General features: G+C 34.5%; 1 pseudogene across 1 annotated transcript; it reads right to left on the bottom strand.

The window, feature by feature from the left end:
• Nucleotides 1-9,007: 9,007 nt before the first annotated feature.
• LOC149783798 (uncharacterized) lies at nt 9,008-20,844 on the bottom strand (annotated as a pseudogene). Its single transcript, XR_016413670.1, has 5 exons — nt 20,743-20,844; nt 16,068-16,305; nt 14,946-15,072; nt 14,073-14,265; nt 9,008-12,171 (listed from the first exon to the last, which is right to left on the bottom strand). The product of XR_016413670.1 is annotated as an uncharacterized LOC149783798 (transcript).
• Between the last annotated feature and the right edge of the window lie 1,990 nt (nt 20,845-22,834).

Raw genomic sequence — 22,834 nt, forward strand, 5'->3', positions numbered from 1 at the left:
CTAAGGAACACACTTTGGCAATGGTGCAAGCTTCTTTCAAAGGATCGACCCCTCCGTGTTCCATGAACAGTTCTCGAAATTTTCCACAGCAACGCCGTAAAATGTCCACAATACTTTAGCATTTCTTCCTGAAAGTCGAAAGGGTCCGAGGCGTGAGCCTGGTACCAAGCGTAGAAAGCTTCTGGTTGTTCGGTACGCATGTTGTCGGGGTCGTAATAGTGAGCCTCAGGCAAATGGGGTAGAACGGCGTGTTGATTGGCTTCCGTATTGAAAAAGTGTAGAAAGTACCCTTTAGCCATTTCTGTCATTCCAAACGTTTTAGGCATTCGACTCAAAGGCATGGCCAAGTAACTCATCGAATCTTTAAACTGCACTTGTCCCACTTGCATGAAAATGATTTTGGCTCCGTTCAAAATCACTTTAGGACGTTCGGTGCCATGTTCCGTATAGTACCTCAAAAGAAACTGTCCATCGTACCCGGAGAAATTGTGAGCCATCACCGTGGCATGACGATGACAATCTCCGTAACGTTCGATGTCCTCTTGGTTCCACGTCTAGTCGATGGGATCTAAGACCCATTGGGCAAAATCGGCTGTCTGGTCCCCGAAAGATTTTTTCACGCCCTCCGGGAATCTTGCTGCAGTGAGGGCAATGACTGAAGATAGGTTCTTGAATGCACTTCTCGCACGCTCGATGAGCCACGCAGAAATTAGGAATGTGAATGCCGGTCTCTTGCATGCATTCGAAATCGAAAAAGATGAAATTGCCTTTCTTCTTGTGACCGTCCTCTTTCTCTGGTGGGGGTTGGTATTTTTGCACGTAGCATTGGTGTTCCAAGTCCACGATGCGGTGACAAATGTGACATTTTTTCTTTCCTCGACATATGTGTGCCTTGGCATTATTGGTAAATATGCCTTGTCCACAGGTAGGGCACAATCTCAGCAGTTGACAAGCACATTTCTTCTGTGAACCTTGTGTTTTCAAATGTTGTTGGTAACAGGTAGGGCTGACAAACGTGCGCAGACAAGTCGAACAAGGCACTGGTCCTTCGCTCAGACAGGGTGGAGAGGCTAAACATCCTGGGCATTTCCATCCACAATGCTTGTGTTGCTCTCGATTATTATGGCCTTAGTCACATTTCTCACAGTAATAACTGTATCCCAGGAATCCGGTGATACTGGTAATGGTATCGAAATGTCCATCGTGATAATAGACATGAATGTATTTTCCGTCCTTAAAGTCTTGGCCTCGAAACAACAGAGGTCCGCGCACTTCTTGAGGGTGCACTTTCACGGTGTAGCGTGGAGCTAGGGCATCTTGCAATTTTTGCATCTCAGGAATGCCACAGGGTGTGTCTTTGGACAGTCCGGCTTGTTGCAACAGGAGTTCTGCTTCGTTTCGTTGTTTGGCTCGGTCCGATTGTCGAATAGTTTTCCAGGCTCTTTTTTATTCTGCCGTGTCGTTCTTGTTGGCATAGGTTCGTCCCACCACGATGGCTCGAGCTAAACACATCTGGTCTTGAGGATTGTGAATTTGGACAAGGCTACGCTTAATGCTGCGAAGTTCGTTCACCAATAACATCTTTTTGCGTCCAGTCCCTTGAGGAAGAGAGACGTGAGCCATTTTCAGTGTGGCGTTACCATCGGTGATGTCAAACTGGTCATTAGATTGTTGTACGTGTTGAATCTTGTCCATGATTTTGGAAGGGGTTAGTTCTGCGGGTCTGCTAAACTCGATCCAAACAAGGGATTTCAAACCGTCGTGATCTATGGATAGTGTCAAGCGATCGTCTTCTTTGGGTTGACATTGTCGCTTGAGTGAGGTGAGCAAAGAATCCCACATCTCGGTGATAAACCGTTCTGCTTTCTCCAAGGGTACGTCGGCCTTGAAATCTTTAAACTTCACCGTGTAGGTGTAAGCCGTGGTTCTAAATTTTCTAGAGGAGCGCTTTTCCGTCTCTCGAATGGAATAGTATTTTTCAGGGTTGACTAAAGGTGACGAACTTGGTTTAGAGGTTTCAAATTCTGGTTCACTCATGTCCTCTTCAAAATCACTGGCATGAATTTGTGCCAAGATTTCAGCTCTGGTACGAGGCGATAGATCACGTTTCTGCCTCTTACTTTCTTCTTCTTCTTTCTTCTCGAATGAATGGGATCGTTTCATCTTGGGTGCAAAACGTCAAATGACTCAAGTGTAAACACCATAGACTAATTTATAGTCATAGCAGACCAGCGTATATAAAAGGGTGTGTGTCTTGTTCTTTCACTATTCATTTCACTCTCAAGCCGAGCACAACGATGGAAGAGACTACCCAGATGGAACGTTTCGTCAGAGCTTTGCGAGGGGTGATTAGAAAATTCTCTTCAGACCAGCCGACGGACTACTCTCCTTCCTTTCGAGATAAAAGTCAAGATACTTGCTATATCTGTCAGAAGAAAGGGCATTGGTCTTCAGAGTGTCCAGACCGTCAAAAAAAAAACAGGGGCTAAAAAAGACAAAAGTCAAGATACCTGTTATTATTGTAAAGAAAAAGGACATTGGTCTCCAGATTGCCCAAAAAAGAAACAAGAGGAGTCAGAAGAAAAGAAGGATTCTTCAGAAGAAGAGAGGGATTCTTCGGAAGAAGAGAGGGATTCTTCGAAAGAAGAGAGGGATTCTTCAGAGGAAGAAGAGGAACAAAGAATACAATTCTATTTAAAAGAAGCAAAGAAACAGGAGAAGAAAAGAAGAATGGAAGAAAATGAGGAAAAAACGGTGAAGAAATTCAAAAAACAGAGAGACTAAACAAGGAGAAAGAAGAAGTCAATGAACTTTTAATTAAAGTGTTCTGTGGTGAATTGTGAATTGGATTGTAAAAGATGGATAAAAGAATACATGAATGATATAAGGTAAGTGTCTTTGAGTTTTGATTTTAAAATAAGAAGCTACACTCACGCACTCATACACAGACATGTACTTTAAGGGTAAAATGGTTTGTTTTGTTTTTGTTGATTTTTGAGTTATTGGCAAATTGAAAGGCTATCTCTTTTCGAGAGAAGTGGGTGGCCCTGAAAAGGGCCTTTTTATTTTGGTGTAGGGGTGAGTTTAACCAATCAACTTTAACTGCCTTAAGCTTTTGCCACGGCCGAGGCCTACTTCTGATGATTGGGTTGAAATCACTAAGGGTGGTACGATAGGCTTAGTCACAGGGTTGGCGTGTTTAGCTCGGGAAGGTCGTATTCTCTTCGGTCGTGATAAAGAAGTCTGATACATTTGTTTCAGACTTCTTAACTCCGCTAAAATGTCCAACAGTACCGTAGCCGTTTGATTTTCACCCTCTTGTTTCTTTGCTGCTACTTCTTCTTGCTGTTTTTGCTGTTGTTTTTTTCTTACCTCTTCTTGTTGCTGTTGCTGTTGCTGTAGAAGAAAAGCTTGTTCCGCTTCCTTTTGTCGTTGCATAAATTTCTCCAATTCTTCTTTCTGTCTCTGTCTAAAATTCTCCACTTGCGGTAATGAATAAGGTAACGAAGGTTCCGGAACAAATTCTAGCGAGGTCAGAAAATCCACAAAATCCCAATGTACCTCTTTTGAAAGTAAGTCCTTGTTCCCTTGGGCAGTCTCCCCTGCTGGTGCACCCCAATGGGTCGTTTTCTGAGTTTCCGTCATGTTGAATCACTGTCGCATAGATTGACTGCACACAAGCGCTAACGAATCTATATAGACCACGTGAAGTCACAGACTGCTCTCTTCGGATTGGATGCGAGCTGGCTGAATTTTGTAACGCGTGTTCGGATTGGTGAATGAATTCAATCCGTTTCAATCCTTCCTGTACCTATAAATAAGCGCAGTTCACTGCATTGATTCACCTATTCTCGTCGCTTCAAGATGTGGACCACAGTTGAGTCATCCACCCTTGTGTCTTCCATGATGTTTAGGACGGACATGCTCATGTATGTCAGGTCCAAGTGGACTGTTGTTGATAGGACAGATACTAGTCAATGGATGAGGAGAGTTTACATAGAAAGACAAGGATGTCTCAAGAGGGTACTTGTGTATGGACCGGCAGTTAGAAGGAGTTTAAGAAGAAGAAGAAGAAGATGTGACAGATGCCATCTATGTTAATATTAATATTAACATAAACCCCAAAGGCCCTTTTCAGGGCCAGCCATATTTCTCGAAAAGAGATAGCCTTTCAATTGCCTACCCCTTTTATAAATTTAAATTTAAATTTAAAAAAATTTAAAAAAAAAAAAAAAAATCCCATGTTCAATTCCCTTGAGGCTATAGTGGCCCAAGACTTTTTTCCCATATTCAATTCCCTTGAGGCTATAGTGGCCCAAGACTATTTCCCATGTTAAATTCCCCTTGAGGCTATATTTGCCCACGATTTTTCTCCATGTTAAAGTTCCATTGAGGCTATATTTGCCCAGGGGTCTCTGTAATGCTAATTCCCATTGAGGCTCTAGTGCCCCACTTAACTACTCCTGTGGTAGCATATAAAGTGTTCATGTGTCAACAGTCTGCCACTGAATCACAGAAATATAATTCTTGGTCTGCATACACTATAAATTATAGTGAATGTATCTATTCAACAATTTTATCAGAGCATATTTGTATTTCCAAGGAAAACAATCACTTGAATTCAGTAATTTGAACAAAATAGATTCCTGTCTAAAACTGAAGTTATGGACACAACATTACTACAATATGAAAGTGTTAGATGTTAATCACGGATGGAAAAGATTATATAGTTCTCTATTTGACCTTTGGTCACAATTAGCATTTTCTATAACAAAAAATAAAACACATTACCAAATGGAAATTAACCTTCTAGAATGATCCTGATGTCTACAAAATAAAAACCTGGTTGATGTATAATTCACTTAGGAAATTCCAACACCTAGACCCAAATAAACATATATACTTCTTCTATTAATAATAATACTGATGTTAAACCTATACACATAGATAATAATTTAGCTATGTATTTGTTGCTTACACAGAATTAAAAAAAGTAAATTTGGGTCAAGCAGAAATAAACTCAATTTTGGACAAGGTCAACATATATATATATATATATATATATATATATATATATATATATATATATATATATATATATATATATATATATATATATATATATATATATACATATATATATATATATACATATATATATATATATATATATATATATATATATATATATATATATATATATATATATATATATATATATATATATATATATATATATATATATATATATATATATATATATATATATATACATGCACACAACACGAGCTGAAATTAAAAAAATTTCCTCCACCACAAATTTCCAATCAATGGCAACATGGGAAAAGCATTATATTTAAATGCCATGGTGCTAAATTACTAAATAATATGTGCAATAAAACACCAAAATACACCACTTAACACTTGTGCATTATATGGCTACAGTGGCCATCTTGATAATCATAATATTCTAGTATATCATAAATTGTTTCAGCATTCAGCAGAGAAATATAATAAATGGTTTTATCTTAGATTCTTGGAAATTCTTATTGGTCGGTAGAGGTAAAAGACTTTATTATAAAAGTTTCAAAATACAGCTTCTCTTTCTGTTATTAGCCTAGACGACATTTTTTTTTAAATTTTTTTTTTCAGAGAGACATCCATGTGTCAGTACAATTGCATCGAACACAATTGTGGTGGACCACTTCGTGCATTCAGTACAAACATCAACTTGATTTCAGCCAATAAGATACAAAGCTGAGTAACTTACTGAGGAAGAAACTGCCATCAGTGATGCAAGTGCTGCCCTTGAAAAAGGCTGCCAAATAGAGTTCAATACTTAATGCAGATTGGAGCAATCCATAAAGTAGCACAGGGTACAAAGTCGAACAGTTGTTTTTTGTAGGTGATGATACTAATATGTACAAAAGATTATTACGTTATCTTCTGAATGATTTCATGTTAAAAATTATACAATAAAACCTTGTTATGTGTGTGTATAAGTGTGTATGATGTTACTCTGATTGCAGTACCAACCTAGCTGGTGAGGTGATTCATATTTATACATGTAATACAAGCGTGTTGACAGATTCATTCACGAGCAGGTAGTCCTAAAGGCCATGCAACTTGCAAATTCGCATGTTTTGTCACATGCAGATAATTTAGAATTAAAATGGGTTATATGACATATATATTTTTAGTATCTAGTTCAACTGGGATTTCAGTTTGGTATCATGACATTAATTACATCACTGGCAACCATTATAGAACGCTGTCTGATTTTGTTCAAGATTTAAGTAAGTGTATATTAGGGGTTTGCTTATATAGTTTCAATCTGTAATACTAATTATCAGATCTTTTCTTATTTTTGTACAGGCATCTACCGTTTAGAGTTCAAGGCATTAATATGTGCGAATAGGATTTCCTGAGAAAAAGCTGCCAGTTTTAAAAAGCTATTACTCTGAATTTAGAAATGAAGAATCCATTAATATTTTCAAGATGTAAAATGTTGCAAAAATATTGTACAGTTTATTATGTTAACTTTGTTTTAGCAGTAAAAAATACCAGAGTACATTTTCAGAATTGAAAGTTTGCCATTCATAAAAATTTAAATACATAATTTCAGTGACAAAGTACTTATTCTCTCTCTCTCTCTCTCTCTTAAAAGTGACCGAGGTTTTAATATATCTTGTTTTAGTAGGCGGGGACGTGTATACGGAATGGCCCTCTGTCTTTGCACCAGTGGTGAAACAAATGGGTACGAAAAAATCGTGGGTCGTGGGTTTTAAATCCACTAGTAAATAGGCGTGAGGAGCTTGAATAGCATTGTTGTATGCATGAGTCAGCCAAGGAGTTCCGAACTCCTGTCTAACACTTGCACTGCGATTTATCTTTAGGACTCTTAAACAAGACTACGTCATGAGCATTGAGATTGATGGTGCGATGGGCTTTACACGCCATCTTCGCCAGGAATACCTTCCAGAAACATATGTAATCTCCTTTACTTTCTCGTAGGAGACCGTACGTCGTTTGCCACTCTTTGTAATACAACACGTCACTTTGAGGTGGACGATTGACCAAATGATTTTATATTCGATCAAACGTTTGACAAATTCAGTTTTGCCTGAACCGCTCGGTCCAGCAATTGACATGATAAAGGGATGACGAAGATACAAGGCTTCCCAGCTAGCACAATTTAAGTTTTCGTCGATGACTTTGATAGTGGAGGAAGTGGGAGCAGAGACATCAGAGGTAGCAATAGGGAAGGGATGACACTTTTTTATACATTTGCAGGAGACGTTTATTTCAAACTTTTTAAATTGGAACACGAGAGACAAAAATATATGAGACAACTGTTTAAGTACATGGATACAATATACATCAAAAATATCAGAGAGGAATATAAACAAGTCACTGTACAAAATTGTTTCTGACGTAGGTGTGGTGTCCTAGGGACAATTTGTAATGTTCTTAAAACCTCTACACCACTTGACACAGTCACCCAGGGGTTCTACGTGAATGGTCTTTCGGTAATGTCCGTGTCAATGACAGTCCTGTTCTCAATCAAGTGGTTTTCCTCGGTTTCTGATTCTTCTTCTAGCACTGTGACGAATACAGGTTTAAAGGTTACTCTTTTCACTGAACGTTTGACTTCATGATCATAAATCTTTGACATAGTTTGCCACTTACTTTTTCCAAGCATCGAAACCAAGACATTCCCAGTCACGTACATCTCACAAATGAGGTTATAAGTCACAAGCTGCATATGCATATGCATCTTCGTAAAAATCTTCAGTGACTAAAGTTTCAGAATCTTTATTCAAATGGAAATCGCAAGGCTTTTAACAGAATGAGTATCTTGTGTACATTTAACTGTACCACCGTTATGAGTTTGATACTGTTCGCAAACATTCGTAAACATTCAACAAGAAATCGGCTGGTAGACGAAATCCCAGAAAGGAATTGGCTATGACACACACCAAACTACGACCCCAATTCAATGGACACAGTTCTCGAAATAAGTGTTGGTAAACATCCACATGATCATTATTCATGTTAATGCTTTGAATGTAGGTCGTACCTTTCTGTCGCAATTTGTGGTGAATATCCAGTATAGGATAAAGTTGTCTTTTAAACAAAAAAGTCTTATCTATGTCACTGCTTCCAAATAAAAACATGTCTCTCAATATTAAATCGTTATTCTAATTGTTTCAAAATATATGTAGATTGAATCCAAGTTAAACACAGATAAAGATTCACAATTAATTTATATCAAAACTCTGTAAACATGAAAGGCCAGCACGTAGATCGAAAATTGATTGACCTTCATAGCAGCGAAATGATATATTGCCCTCAATATTGTCTTTCTTTTGTAAAGCATAAACACGTCACGTTCTTGCGTGGCCTAGTGGTTAGAGCGTCCGCCTTGGATGCGGGAGGTCGTGGGTTCGATCCCCGGCCGAGTCATACCAAAGACTTACAAAAATGGTACTAACAGCTGCCTCGCTTGGCGCTCAGCATTAAGAAGTTAGTGTTAGGACTGGTCAGCCTGGTGTCAGGATAATGTGACTGGGTGGGACATTAAGCTACTTGTCTGCGGCATGATGCCCCGGTACTAGATATCACTATAAACTGCCACATTGCAGATATCGTAGCGATATGACTGAGAAATTGTTAAAGCTACTTTAAAAATCAAAATCACATCACATCACGGTTCTGAAGATCCGTGTATGTAAATCCCCAAATATCCCTGACCCTGGTACTTCTTGATAATATAGTGAATTGGAGGATACTCGTTCAAAATTCTACTTGGTGACAAGAGTCTTAAAAGTATAGTGAAAACCATTCCCTTCATAAGCATCTTTATGAAGCTACAGTAGCAGCAACATCCAAGTGAACAGTTACAGCATTAACTAATTAATGCTTATTTAAACGTTTTTGTGAATAAATAGAAAGTGTTCGTCAAATTTTACTAGCTTTAGCTTATATGAAACAAATTAAAGACAACTTATATTGATTCGTAAAACCTCTGCATATTTTGTTATATTTATTTACTGTTGTATAATCTGCAAGATGAATATAATTAAGCAATTATACCCGTTACTCTATACATGCAGGTACTTGTCCGGTAATAAAGTGTTGTATCTCGTGGTGTTCACAGGCAGAATATATTGATGCCAACATAACATAATGCATATTAATGAAACTAAAATGAAATATATGAATATTGGGAAAAGGCAGAGAACAGCGACTAACATGGATTTACTTCTAACTCAGAATAGGTTAATGGTGTCGACTGTCAAATTTCCTGTTGTCTTCGTTAATCAGCAAATCAGCTGGAATGCACAAATCGATCACGTACGTGCATTCTTAGTACAAATAATATCTCTCTGAAAATTGCTAACAATTGTTTTTTCTTCTTGTTCTTGTTATTATTATTATTATTTGTTTAATCTTACAAAACATGTTTTCGATCTTTTATGTGAGCTAGATTTTGACCAGTGTTATATATATATATATATATATATATATATATATATATATATATATATATATATATATATATATATATATATATATATATATATATATATATATATATATATATATATATGTAGTACTTTAGGATCTACATATAAATATGCAGCACTTTAAGATGTATTTATAAATATGTAGTACTTTAGGATGTATTTATAAATATGTAGTACTTTAGGATGTACATATAAATATGTAGTACTTTAGGATGTACTTATAAATATGTAGTACTTTAGGATGTACTTATAAATATGTAGTAAATCAGCTGACGCATATCGATCTAGATTCAGTCGATACAGTATATGTCCATTACAACGTGCTAACAACACTAAAAACCACACGATTTGTCCAGATCATTAAATTTTACAGGCACAGGTTCAACTAAAAACATAATGAAACGAAAAATGCATATACAGGCAAGATTCCAACATATGAAGTCCATGTTTTTATACAAATATACATGTATGCGAGAAGGTAATTATCACCAGATTATGTGCACTTCAAAAGCAAACTATATGGCCTTTGACGTCAGTTAGAAGCATATAAATTAATGTTGCCACCTGGAGAAATAAAAACGTAACTCCATGAATAATGCAGTCTTTTGTACTAAACAGGTAAATGTTTAACATGTTGATCTCAACGTTGCACGAGGTACATATTGGGAGAATTCACTTTTAAACAGGTGAAATCCCCTCCTCTTCCTTCTCAAAGATATACGCATGCATCCTAAATTGAAATTCATTTAAAGGCCAGATAAATATAAGATATTCTTCCAGCAAAAACGAGTAAATTAATAAATCTTATCGGTATGACACATTGTACAAACGAACAATAATAATGAGTACAGGATACATATAAATTGAAAATGTCATTGAACTTTCTATTCCAGAAGTCAGTGAATGTGCGTGAACAGTTCCTTTAATATTGATAAGATAACAGGTATACGAACAACTGCGCATGTACATTATTTTAATGATTGTTATCATATCAAGATTTTAACCGATCAATTTCATTTCTTTGATGATGTAATAAAGATGCCAGATTCTTTCCTCTGTTTACAAATAAAAAACTTAGGTTTATTTTAGTACAGGATATACATGTTAGTCAATGTCCGGGATCTCATGTACGTGCAGGATGGTAAAAATAAACTGTTGACAAATCTTATTGAAGTTGCATGACGCATGTGGCAATTATCTGTAGTATCGATGGTGACTTTATGTATACATAGTCTCCAAGCAATATTGAGAGCAAGTATTTGATAATGTAAATAAGCTGCAATTCAATGATAATTAAACTTATTAGTAAATGTATATGAGCCAAATAGTGTTCTTCGGTTGCATTTTTACAAACAAGTAAATGAAAAGTACAACACTTCGAAAATTAATATTATCAGCAGAAATTTTGAACTGCTTTTCGATCGTAAAAAAATTGCAAAATTGTATTAAATTTAAGAATTATATTACAATAAACCTTCTTTTGCATGAATTTAAAACAACTAATTTCAAATCCGTTTGTGAACATTTTAAAATAAAAATTAAGTATAATTTCAATATATAACGTTACAGTATAGTGGAATGGGCTACTTGAAATATTGGTACAATAATAATAACTAATACTGCCGTAGTTTGCTATAATGGTTCACAAAAAGCAGGTACTTGTAGCACAATTGCCGTTCTTAACATTCTTGACCAATTTAATGCACTGACCATCTGCCGAACACTTTAGGTGTACCTGAATCTGTTCTTGAGTACGAAGCACTACAACATTTATAATGAATGAACACATCTCTTGACATCTAGTAAGAAGTAATATCACTAATAAAACTATGTGTCATTTGGCGGGATTATTAAACATCATCTTTGCTAATTTTATACTCTAATTAAGTACAATCTAAAATCTAAAACATTATACATTTCACATCTGAACGGAGAAGAAATATGGCAACAATTGCGAAATAGGAAACAGCAATGTATTTACATTAGTAAAACAGACATAATATATATATATATATATATATATATATATATATATATATATATATATATATATATATATATATATATATATATATTATCGAGGGTTTTCTCGGTATTGCCATAATTCTAAAATATATAAACATATCTTTACATTTGAAGACAAACTTGAAACCAAACTCTTAGGACTACGGTCGTCATTCAACGTTTTCAGTCGCAATTTATTATTTGTTCTTTTCAGAAGGGGAGATGCGATGAGTTACTATATTAATTATTTCGGTATTGCCATGATGAACTGAATATAATTATATGCATGTAATATGTTAGATTGCGGTCATGATAAGTATATACCTTTATTTTTTAATTTGAAATGTGTTTGTTTTGTATCGTATCAGTTGTTTGTTACACGTCAGTTTTGGTTCAAATGATTTCTAAAATATTACAATAACAGGTACCGTTCAAAGCAAAAAGGTTTTTATAATTAGACAGAGCTGAAAAAATTCGCCTCTCCAGTCATGCACCCTTTGTAGACCCAGAGTGCTTTCTCTTTATCAATGGCTCCTATCAGAAATGCATCATCTATAATTTTGTCCAGCTTCTTGTAACCGTCGTAGCTGGGATCAAGATTGGACTGAACCCAGCTTTCATATACACCAAAATTGTGCTGAAAAAGTAAAACTAATAACAGTATGTTGGATAGGTGATATTATACGTATAAACATTTACACACACAAACACACACCTAACTTCATTTCTTCTGTTTGTAACTGTACATGTCATATAACGTATGGAGATATTGGGGTATGGCTGGTAATGATGAGGGATTAAAGCATCGGGAGATTTCCAAGATGGAGGTAAATGTACATATATTTAAACAAACACCAAACCCTAATTGATATGTATTTGTATACAAATTATGTTAATCCCATTGGATAAAGTACAAGGCCAAATACACGATTAAAGCTTTGTTTTGCCTCTAATAAATGATCGTTTGTTACTGAGATTTTTGTTTATGGTTTTCCGTAAAATAAATAAAAAACGTCTTACTATCATTAAGTAAATAAAAACAAATTGCCAATGGATATACTTTCCTTTCCATTAGAGGAAATTTCTCTCCAGTCGATAGATGAGATATTAATTTTAATACCGAGAACTCGACATTTTTGACCTCGAACTTGTCTGATACAAAACAATATCAGATCAAATCATCAATATCATATCCTTGTAACTTGTCCTATCATGCAACGAGTCCAATAGATGGTTGACATGAGTACAGTTAAATGGACATAGGTCCATTGCAGGTATATTGTATATTTCGTGTAATATAATGCACATTGCATGACCCTGAATACCTAACTTCAGTTTATGGACCAATCAGTCATCCCCAAAATAGCATGACCAAGTCTGTTTTGCATCGGTGCATATATGTTCTGTAAGTTCATAGAGTGCTCTATTAACTTCTGTAATGATCTAAACACAATCTGTCTTTATTAATATCATTCTCTCAACTATCCTTTCTGTCTCTGATGTTTCAACATGGGTATTTGTTTGATGTATTTAGTGCATATCAATGGAGGCGTTGATGATCTAAGATTTTTTGCGAGATCCCATGCTGTTGACTATTATAATATATAGCTTGCATATTCATCTGCTCAACTGAAATAAACACTATAGAAGTAGGGTGTCTTGTATTCGAGGATTTTGTTTTCATACTTTGCATATGCTTCGATCTGACATGTATCATAAAAATGTGCAATGCTTGATTATATTTCAGTTGTTTTCCCTTATATTGCCAGTTTCGTTTAAAGTTAGGAGAATTCAGAAAACAAATATACAGTCCAAATTAAAATCACAGTAATCCAAATCTTAGATATGTTCAGTGTGCATTTTCAATCCAAACTACCATAGTTTTTATCAATTGTATCAAGTTTTACAATTAAGTAAGTACAATAACAAAACTGATTGTTCCAACCAGCTTAAATATATATATATATAAAGATGTCCTCCACATGATGTTCTATAATTTCCAAATCAGAATGTGTAAAATGGTATCCAAAGTTGTAATTGGATTCCTCCCTTACATCTTACATCACGTGACTCCACATAGGAAACACTTTACAATTATAGTCCACCTTGTAACAAGATAATTGTTGCCAGCTGACCCATATTGAAGTCAACTTTGGTTTGCTGATACTTTTACTACTAATACTCCTATAACTACTAGTCTTTTAATGTTGCATATACTTCAGTTTTATTGCGCAAGACTGGGCACAGGCATAATTGGAGGCAATACATACAATCTAAGTGGCACACCATTACTATCAAAACCATTTCGATTCACCATCATCATCGATGTTAATATGTACCCTAATATTCATTACCGATATGTCCAATAACACAACTGATATTTCTTCTTACAAAGTTTTATCCCAAGCTCAGCATCAAAAAATAAGATCATATTATTTATATAAGTGGAGAGAAATTGCAGTTATAGTCGACATTTGGTACTGAGAGTATTACTATTCCTCTGTAATATCAGCTAACGATGTTACAGAAAATGCTTACCGGTGGATCTGATATTTGCTTTCCAAGCCATGGCCAAAGTTTGGAACATGGTATTAAAGCTACTACTAGATACAGAGAGTCCATCGTCTCGGCAACTTCTTTTTCCAGAGCAGCATAATCCGCGCATGCTTTATTCAGGTCAATACCTTTAGGATCTCTTATATGCCAGGTTGTGAACAGCTCTTCATAATACCTAGAAAAAATCAGTCATATGTTTGAATACATATGTCATGGAATAATTCACTATTCTTCTGTCACCTTCAGCCATACACACACATACACTCAAACACATAGTCCTTGTTCCTAAGATGCAATATATTCTTGTTTGCAGTTGGAATAACTCTTGACTATTTTGATAAACAGTGATCATGTGTATCTTTATGTGTGTCACTGTGTGTTTGTGTATGCACCAAACTGATGAATGAGAAAAAGGGGCGTCCTCTAAAGTCTTTGATAAGTAAAGTTTTTCATTAGATTATATACAGTTAAGAAGGCATTTCTAAACCAAGAAACCAGGGTATACATTCTTGTTCGTTTTCTTTTTCTTTCACAAAAATAGAAACAATAGGACTGCTTGAGGTTTCTTACCATTAAAGTATTTCTTACCATTCAAATGCGTTTTCAAATAAGTATTTATATTAATAACATAGTTAGCCGAAAGTTATCTAGTGTTATAATTTGGTATTTTATAAGATAAGACAATCTATCCTTATCCATCCTGGCTATAATTTTTTAAAAGTAAACAAATATAGTCTCATTGAGAATTCGTTTTTAAAATTTGGTGTTCGAATTCCATTTTTTGTTAAATATTCTTTTGTTCTTCTTCCGTTGACATTGATTTAATCCCTTTTCTGGTTCTTAATTATTCTTTACTTCTTGTATGAGTCTGATCGTTTCTCCAGAAAATCTTTCAAGTTCGGATCGGTTGCTTTATCCGCTGCTGTGTCAATGGATTCCTTACTGTAGTAGCAATAAACAGAATCCTGCACCATGTAACCGCCTAAAACAGAAAGGATCGAATGAATGCATATAACTGAAAAGTAATTACGAGAAAAATGCAATTGTGTGTTCTCTGTATCCTAGGAGAATCAACTGTCGCAAAGATACTCATTCACCGTTGTTTGTGCACCAGTTCTAAAGTTTGTCATATGTACAACACACAATTTGAAAACATGGAGAGACAATGTACAATATTTGATAACTCGTTACACTATATGGCGTGTGCTTATTTGCTTTCATAAAAATACAATTTTCTATTGTAGATACTCATTGGTCTAAAATATGCATTCAAACCTTGATGTGACTAATTGATTTTATATCCACAAACTTCTGTAACCTGAAAACAAAAGTGAAACATAAGTGTCCCCTTAAATGCAGGCGTACATGTTGAAATATCTGAAAGTCAAAACCTTGTTTTAATCGAACCGAATGACCCAATTACGTGTAAATTACACAAACATTCTGACTCATCTGTCATTGACCGTTTTTCTTATAATAAATCAAGTTGCTCTCAAATGTTATGAACTGTTCAATGAAAGACATTTTTCAAAACTGAACTATTCTTAAAAAAAGTAATTGACGTATCTTTTGTTAAATGGTAAAGTTACACAGGAAAACACACACACACACACACACACACACACACACACACACACACACACACATATATATATATATATATATATATATATATATATATATATATATATATATATATATATATATATATATATATATATATATATATATATATATATATATATATATATATATATATATCATTATACATTTCCGAAACGCAAAATGTATTAAGTTTTACCGGACGTAAATATGTAGACACGTTCAGTTTTAAAAAGTCGACTAGAACGAAACGTTTCCAAAGTTAGATAAAAGAAGAATATCTTATTCAACGCGAATCAGTACACCTATCGTACGTTCAGCGCTTTCAAAAGTGAATACGCATTGTAAAGGACGAGATATTACTATGTTACTTACCGAAATCCGCTGGATCAAGTTTACCGTATTGAAGTCCCTAGATAAATTTGGACTTAAGCGCATCTTCTTGCTCGGATTTTGTTGACTGCCAAAGACATTCTGAAAGAGGCTCAACTTCAGCCTTCAGCCTAAGTTGAGACGCTCGATCAGCGAGGTCCCGGAACAGGGCACTCTCAGCAAGCTTGTGGGCCAATAGTCCGGCATGTCTTGGGCTTTTTCGGGCAGACATTTTTCAAGGCTATGAAATATATATATATATATATATATATATATATATATATATATATATATATATATATATATATATACGTGTTAGTGTGTGTGTAAGAACCTTAAGCACGGATGTACGCACAGCTCATCGCTCCAATGTGTGATTATTAAAGATTGAAGATAAATACAGAAAGTGGAGTAATAAAAAATGATGAACGAAGAACAGAAGCGGTGGATGCAAATGTTAAGATAGGAAAGGGAGAGACATAGACGTAGCGAGAACAGAAGAAAGCTAACTATAAAAGAAAAAGAAGACAACACGAGAGCAAGAATGAGGAAAGGACAATTTAATATACATTTAAATAATAAGCAGCAAGTCCTCTTGAAAAAAGTTCAGATTTTGATGGTAGAGGAATTATATGGTTTGTACCCTTTTTCTATGATAAAGAATTAGATAAATACTTTTCTTCTTTTGAAAAAAATGCTAAAATATTCACATATAGCATTGAATTGTATTGTTACAAGGGGAGCTATTGGCGATCAGTTGGTGATTATACTGTTTTGAAGGAAGATATATTAAACTCTATGAGTTGGTGTCTGAATTATAATGATTAAGATTTTTGACCTGCAGAAAAGAAACTGGTAGGACCCATGTAGAATGAGGAGTAAAGAAAAGAACAACTGTTTGAAAGGTGGCGCTTAGCAATAAAGGTTGAACAAGATTATGATAGCTCCAGAAAGCTCACATTATTTGATGAGTTTAAGTAATGCATGCATAGTGATATGAGACCTCTCACAGGTGACCAGTCTTTCTTGATTGAACAAGTTTCATTGATCAATATGACTTCCTCTCGTCAGTTTTGTTTGGTAGAAAAACGTTATCTCAGTCTCTTATGTCTTTTCAAAATATCAACCTGGCACAAATTTCAGAAATATCATATCTGATGAGACTCATTAGAAATCGTTATTCTTTATATGTTCACTTAACGTAAATGGAAAGCGCATCACATTCCTGACTGATAGAGGTTACAATTTAAGTAATGTTCTTTTTTTCACAGAAGTTACGACTCTAAGGCAAATGAACAGAAATATACAAAAACCAAAACGCTGTGTAAAACGTAACAAGTAATATAATTGTCTAAGTCATTAATTGAATATTTAAGAGGAATTTGGAGTATGATGCATTATATCCAAAATACTTGTAGATAATGCTAGCACAAGTCTAAAATAATAGAGTATTCTGAACGAATTCCAGCTCCGCAAATGTGTGGATGTACCAATATCATTATGTGTGTTGAGATAAGGAAAATATTGGGATAATGGTATTCATTTACTGCTGGTTGCGGTTAGTGCATCACGAGAAACATAACTGTGTTTTGGCCATTTTCAATTCCTTTGCAGACATAATGTCCGTGAACCATTGAACGTATTGAAATATAAACTTTTTAAATGGAAATTTCACGATTAATTTGGAAAAAGAAATTCACTATTTGATGGAGGATTATTTTATATAATGGAGTAAAAGCAATTCGTGTTCACCGCGTATGTTTCTGCCTAAAGCTAATATTATCATTCCGCAAGTGTACGGATTATCGAAACGTCGACAGTATCACCAAAATGGATTATATTCCATTGCCAAAAATCAATAACTTTATCGACACAATTTAAAAAGCAGATTACCAAGTTTAACTTTTTCAACGTATCCTGCCTAATTCCAATTAAAGACGAAAAGGAGAGTTTTCGGCATTTGTGACTCCAGACTGTATTAGTATAATGTGATGCCATTTATCCGTTATCGTTTAAGCATTTACTGACCAAGATAATATCTTGTCTAGATAAGTGTGACAAATTATTCATCGAAGATGTCATCATCAATATCCATAGCTATACATATCTGAACATATGAATCTGAACCATTTCATCTTTATTTAATCGTGTCAATGATGTAGATCTGACCGTTAGTATAAATAGATGTACACTTCTACCTACTTCTGTCAAATTTATAGGACATTGTGTCGGACAAGATCATAATTTCACTGTCGGACTCTATTCCTACATACCTATCTGACCTATCCCATGTGTACACGCCAGCAAGATACTTACGCTCCTCTTCTGACAATCGTATACTCATTATTTCCACTATGAAAACAAAGTCATATGGACAGCGTTCTTTTGCATACCAGGGCCCAGTAACGTGGAATGAATTGCCCACTGAACGTAGACACAAAGACACAGTGATCACATTCAAGAGGGCTCTCAAAACTAAAGTATTTTGACCGCAAGAACAAGCTTAAAGACCTAATAATATTTCCTACCTTTTTTAATATTTTTATAATTTCATGTTGTTTGTTTTTGTAAAAATATTAGTATGTTTATTATCTTAAAGATGTTGTCTAATGTTGTAAAGCGCTTATAGCTTCTAAAGATTAGGCTATATACAAAGTCCTAATTATTATTAATTAGCCGTATAATTTAAGGACAAGACTTTCTCTGAATTATCAGTACCTATTTTTGAGGGGAAATGGATGTATGGCCGGATCATATCGCACATTTTGTACAAACTGCCCCATAATTGATGAGTATATTTTGTGTGGTATGTTATTAGTCTGCCATGTATTTGGAATATGTTTTACAAATCAGAGGTCATATTTAAAGGTACCTCGATTTTATTAGCTGCAGATTTCAGTAAATCGTTTCAAGTGCGTGTTGAAGCAAGTGATGTATGCATAGGTCGAGTATTGATTCAAAAAGAAAAAAATGGTGTTGATCATCCATAGTGTTATTAAACAAAATAGTGACAAGCACCAGATAAACAATAGAGTAGAAAAATGTTTTTGGCTGTCAACTTAGCTTTACATCATTCTGATGGCTATGCTAGTTTATATCCTTATTGAGATATTATAACACATCTTGATGTGTAACCCTAATTAGTATCGGATCTTATGTATGCTTGTCTGATATGTAAAATATATGTAAATTGTATAATATTTTTTTTCTTCTTCATGAATTGACATTTGTCATGATTTTTGTAAACAAGATAATTAAGTAGGAAGGTGGTCAAGGTCAGTCCTGTGTACAAAAAGAGAAGGCCCGCACAATTTATTTTTGATTGGTTCGTTTTCCAGAGCTGATTTGCATCGTATATCAAGTGGGGTTTTGAATATCAAGGTGTCATTGTAATCAATTGTTTATATTTGTTTGTTTTAATATCAGTCTGTGATATAATTTACCAATTTATTCCTATACAATATGAAATGAACTGTTTGTTTTTTAATTATTCGTTAGAATTATAAAAGGCATATTGACATTTGCACCAACATATTTTTGGGGATACTTGTGAACACATTCCATATTTTTAGCATATCGAGATAGTCAAAACTATTGGTACATCATGAACATTCAAGAATTATAATTTATTCGGAATATTATGTACGTTTCGACTTATGATAGAATATTTAGGATTATTTCTAATTATTCCACGATATTGTAAGTGTTTCTTAAATCGATAACTTAGTCATAAATAACTTGTTAATTGTATTAAACTTGTTGGTTTAACAATTGGTGTTGCATATTTTAAGACCGTGGGTTGTAACAATAGCAAATGATGTCATACATTTGATAACATCCATAACATGGTATATGCTAGACAAACACTTCATCATGTTTCTACAACAATTAATAATCACCGTTTTAAAGTACACTTTGTATGGATCCTATGTTCTCCGCCGAAAATGTTTAAAAATTGTTTCCGGAGAACATAGGATACATGCAAAATGTTTAAAATTGTTTTGAAAGCTCCGGTGGCCAAGTGGTGAGAACGACTGCCTCAGATGCTAAAGGTCGTGCGTTCAAACTCCGGCCGAGTCACACCAAAGACTTATAAAAATGGTACAAACAGCTGCCTCACTAGGCGCTCAGCATGAAGAAGTTTGTGTTCGGACTGGTCGGCTTGGTATCATCATAATGTGTTTGGGTGGAACATGATGCTACATGTCTGTTATACATCACTAACAACTGCAACACCGCGGACGTCGTAACCATATGACTCAAAAATTGTTTAAGTACAATAACAATTCTTTAAACACAATCTAATATAAATATTCACTTTTTATGACGTTTATTGTTTCACGTATGTCCATTTCGTGAATGGGAGACGAGTTGGCTGATCAAGGAAATGCATCAGTTAAATGTCGTGTATCCAAATGACCTGTTTGTGTTAAGGCATTAATTAATAATCTATAAAATCTTTATCAATTATATTGTGATTTCATTAGTATAGAATCTAATATTAATTTGTGCAAATAAAATGTGTATAGCTATAACGTTAATGACTGTTCCCTATAATACGAACATACATGACAATTCCTTTTGTAAAATTATTAGCATGCAAAATCACTCGTATTTGACCGAATATTTTGTACTGCATTATTATTTCGTCGGATAATACTTTAAAGTGTACTCTTACCTTTCTGACTTCAGTAAAATATAGTTTATCCCTCAAGGCAAAAGGACCAACTGACAGTAGCGTATAGTACTTCTTCTCATAAACACATGTAATATTAACTACATCCTGTTCGACACATTTCACCTAGCCGAGGGAGTGCAATATTTTTAAAGTGAGTTGTGGATCATGTGTAAGTACAAAAATGTATGCGAATTATGTCAAGTGTAATTAAGTCATACTAATTTGAAGTCAAGCATAAGAGTGCAACTGTTAAAATTATTTTAATAAATCCAAACAGACAACTGTCTGACAAGGGTTTTCTTTTCCTCGTGTTCCCACGATAGAAGACAGATGTAAACATATTCGCAATGAACTCCTCGTCAAGCTGCCGCCAACTATCTCGGTTTCAGTAATGAATATATATCTTTCTTCCAGTACGTCCTTTAGTTTGTCCGTGAGTTTATTATTCAAAATATTTGAATTTTTTTTAAACGAAACTAAACACTAAGATGATGGGTACACTTTGTCAAAAATAATTAGGGATATGATTCTCATGCTTTTTGTGACTTTAACATGCATCACGCTTTAGAAGATTTAAGTCAACTGAAACATGATAGAACATTTGAATTAAGCAATGTTACATATCAATAGCGTTTGCAGAAAATGAGAACAAAGCGAAAAATATACCCAAAACTGAAACAAAAACAAAAACGAAGATGCATGATGACTATTAAATTGTATGCTCAGAAATTCTAAAGGAAGAGATAGATTAGCGAGAGAGAGAGAGAGAGAGAGAGAGAGAGAGAAGCTAAATATTTGCCAAAAATGTTACATGGTTTCATTGACATCACCGGAGCATATTTTTATTTATAAAACAGGTGTTTAAGCCAACATGATCATTATTGCTGTTATACATTTGAAAGGCAACTGTATCGTATATATTGAATTTATCGTAATAGCGTAAATGACCATTTTTTAAAAGCAAAGATATATTGCCATCACGTGATGGGTGTGGCATATATTTCAGGAGTGCTATTCAGTGCAATACTCGTTTTCCTAAATCAACAGTATCTTGTATTTTTTGTTGCGTTAGGAGCGACACACACACTCCTGTAGATGAAATATAATCGAGAGGCCATGTTGACACGCCACATCCTTGATCCATATCTAGACCACTAGAGTGGATCACGTTTATGTGTTTTACATTCCGGATCTCGTTTTATAAATTTATTTGGAGGGTTTAATTTCCTTTGAGACATTTTATATTTCTCTTAGCGTTAAATATGATTTATAACATCCGGGCTATTGAAAATACCTGACATGATACAATTGTGATACATGCTAGATTTTATGCAGTCTGTTATAAGTACATTTTTCTGATTAATTTATTCGCTCTGTGTTTGTAAGTTAGTATATTTTAATTACAATTCGCCTTTTAAGTGTACATGGACCTCTCATTATGTACATGTACACAATAATTGTCTCAAACCGCAAAGGAAACCATATCACATAAAGGACTGTGTCACTTACTGACTCCATATCCAATTACCGCAATTCACAAAGAAAATCAGATTACCAGTCACCGCAATGCACACACAAAAACATAAGTAACATTGAACAAGTATAAAAGTTAAAGAACATATATATGGGTAGTCGATAAGTTGTTAGAATCGGTTGCATGGACTGATTCAGTATTTCCTGACTTTAAAATTATTTTTAGTGACATCACATGAGTCAAATATTGATTTGTTCTGGTCACGAGTTGACCAGACTGTTATTTGAATACATTCATTTTCATTTCAAGACATTAATATTCATATCTACCATAGAAATAACTTAACCTCTAGTTTATATTGGTTATATACATCGCGATATATTGCGATGCATCTAAATAAGGTAATTGAGCAGGCAGCATAATTGCCTAATACAATCCTTAGGATTCGGTATCAATAATTACAGTGAAACCAGCGAAAAGATTTATTCACTGCCAATATATGGTTTCTTTAATTCACATAAGCTAGAACTGTTATAATGTATCAACTAATTCTTTATAAAGGTATTCCATAATACATTAAAATATTGTAACTTGTTTAGTGCTGAAATGATTTACATT

Source organism: Sinohyriopsis cumingii, chromosome 14, assembly GCF_028554795.1.
Source record: "Sinohyriopsis cumingii isolate HCF-2022 chromosome 14, ASM2855479v2, whole genome shotgun sequence".
Classification (NCBI taxonomy): Eukaryota; Metazoa; Mollusca; class Bivalvia; order Unionida; family Unionidae; genus Sinohyriopsis; species Sinohyriopsis cumingii.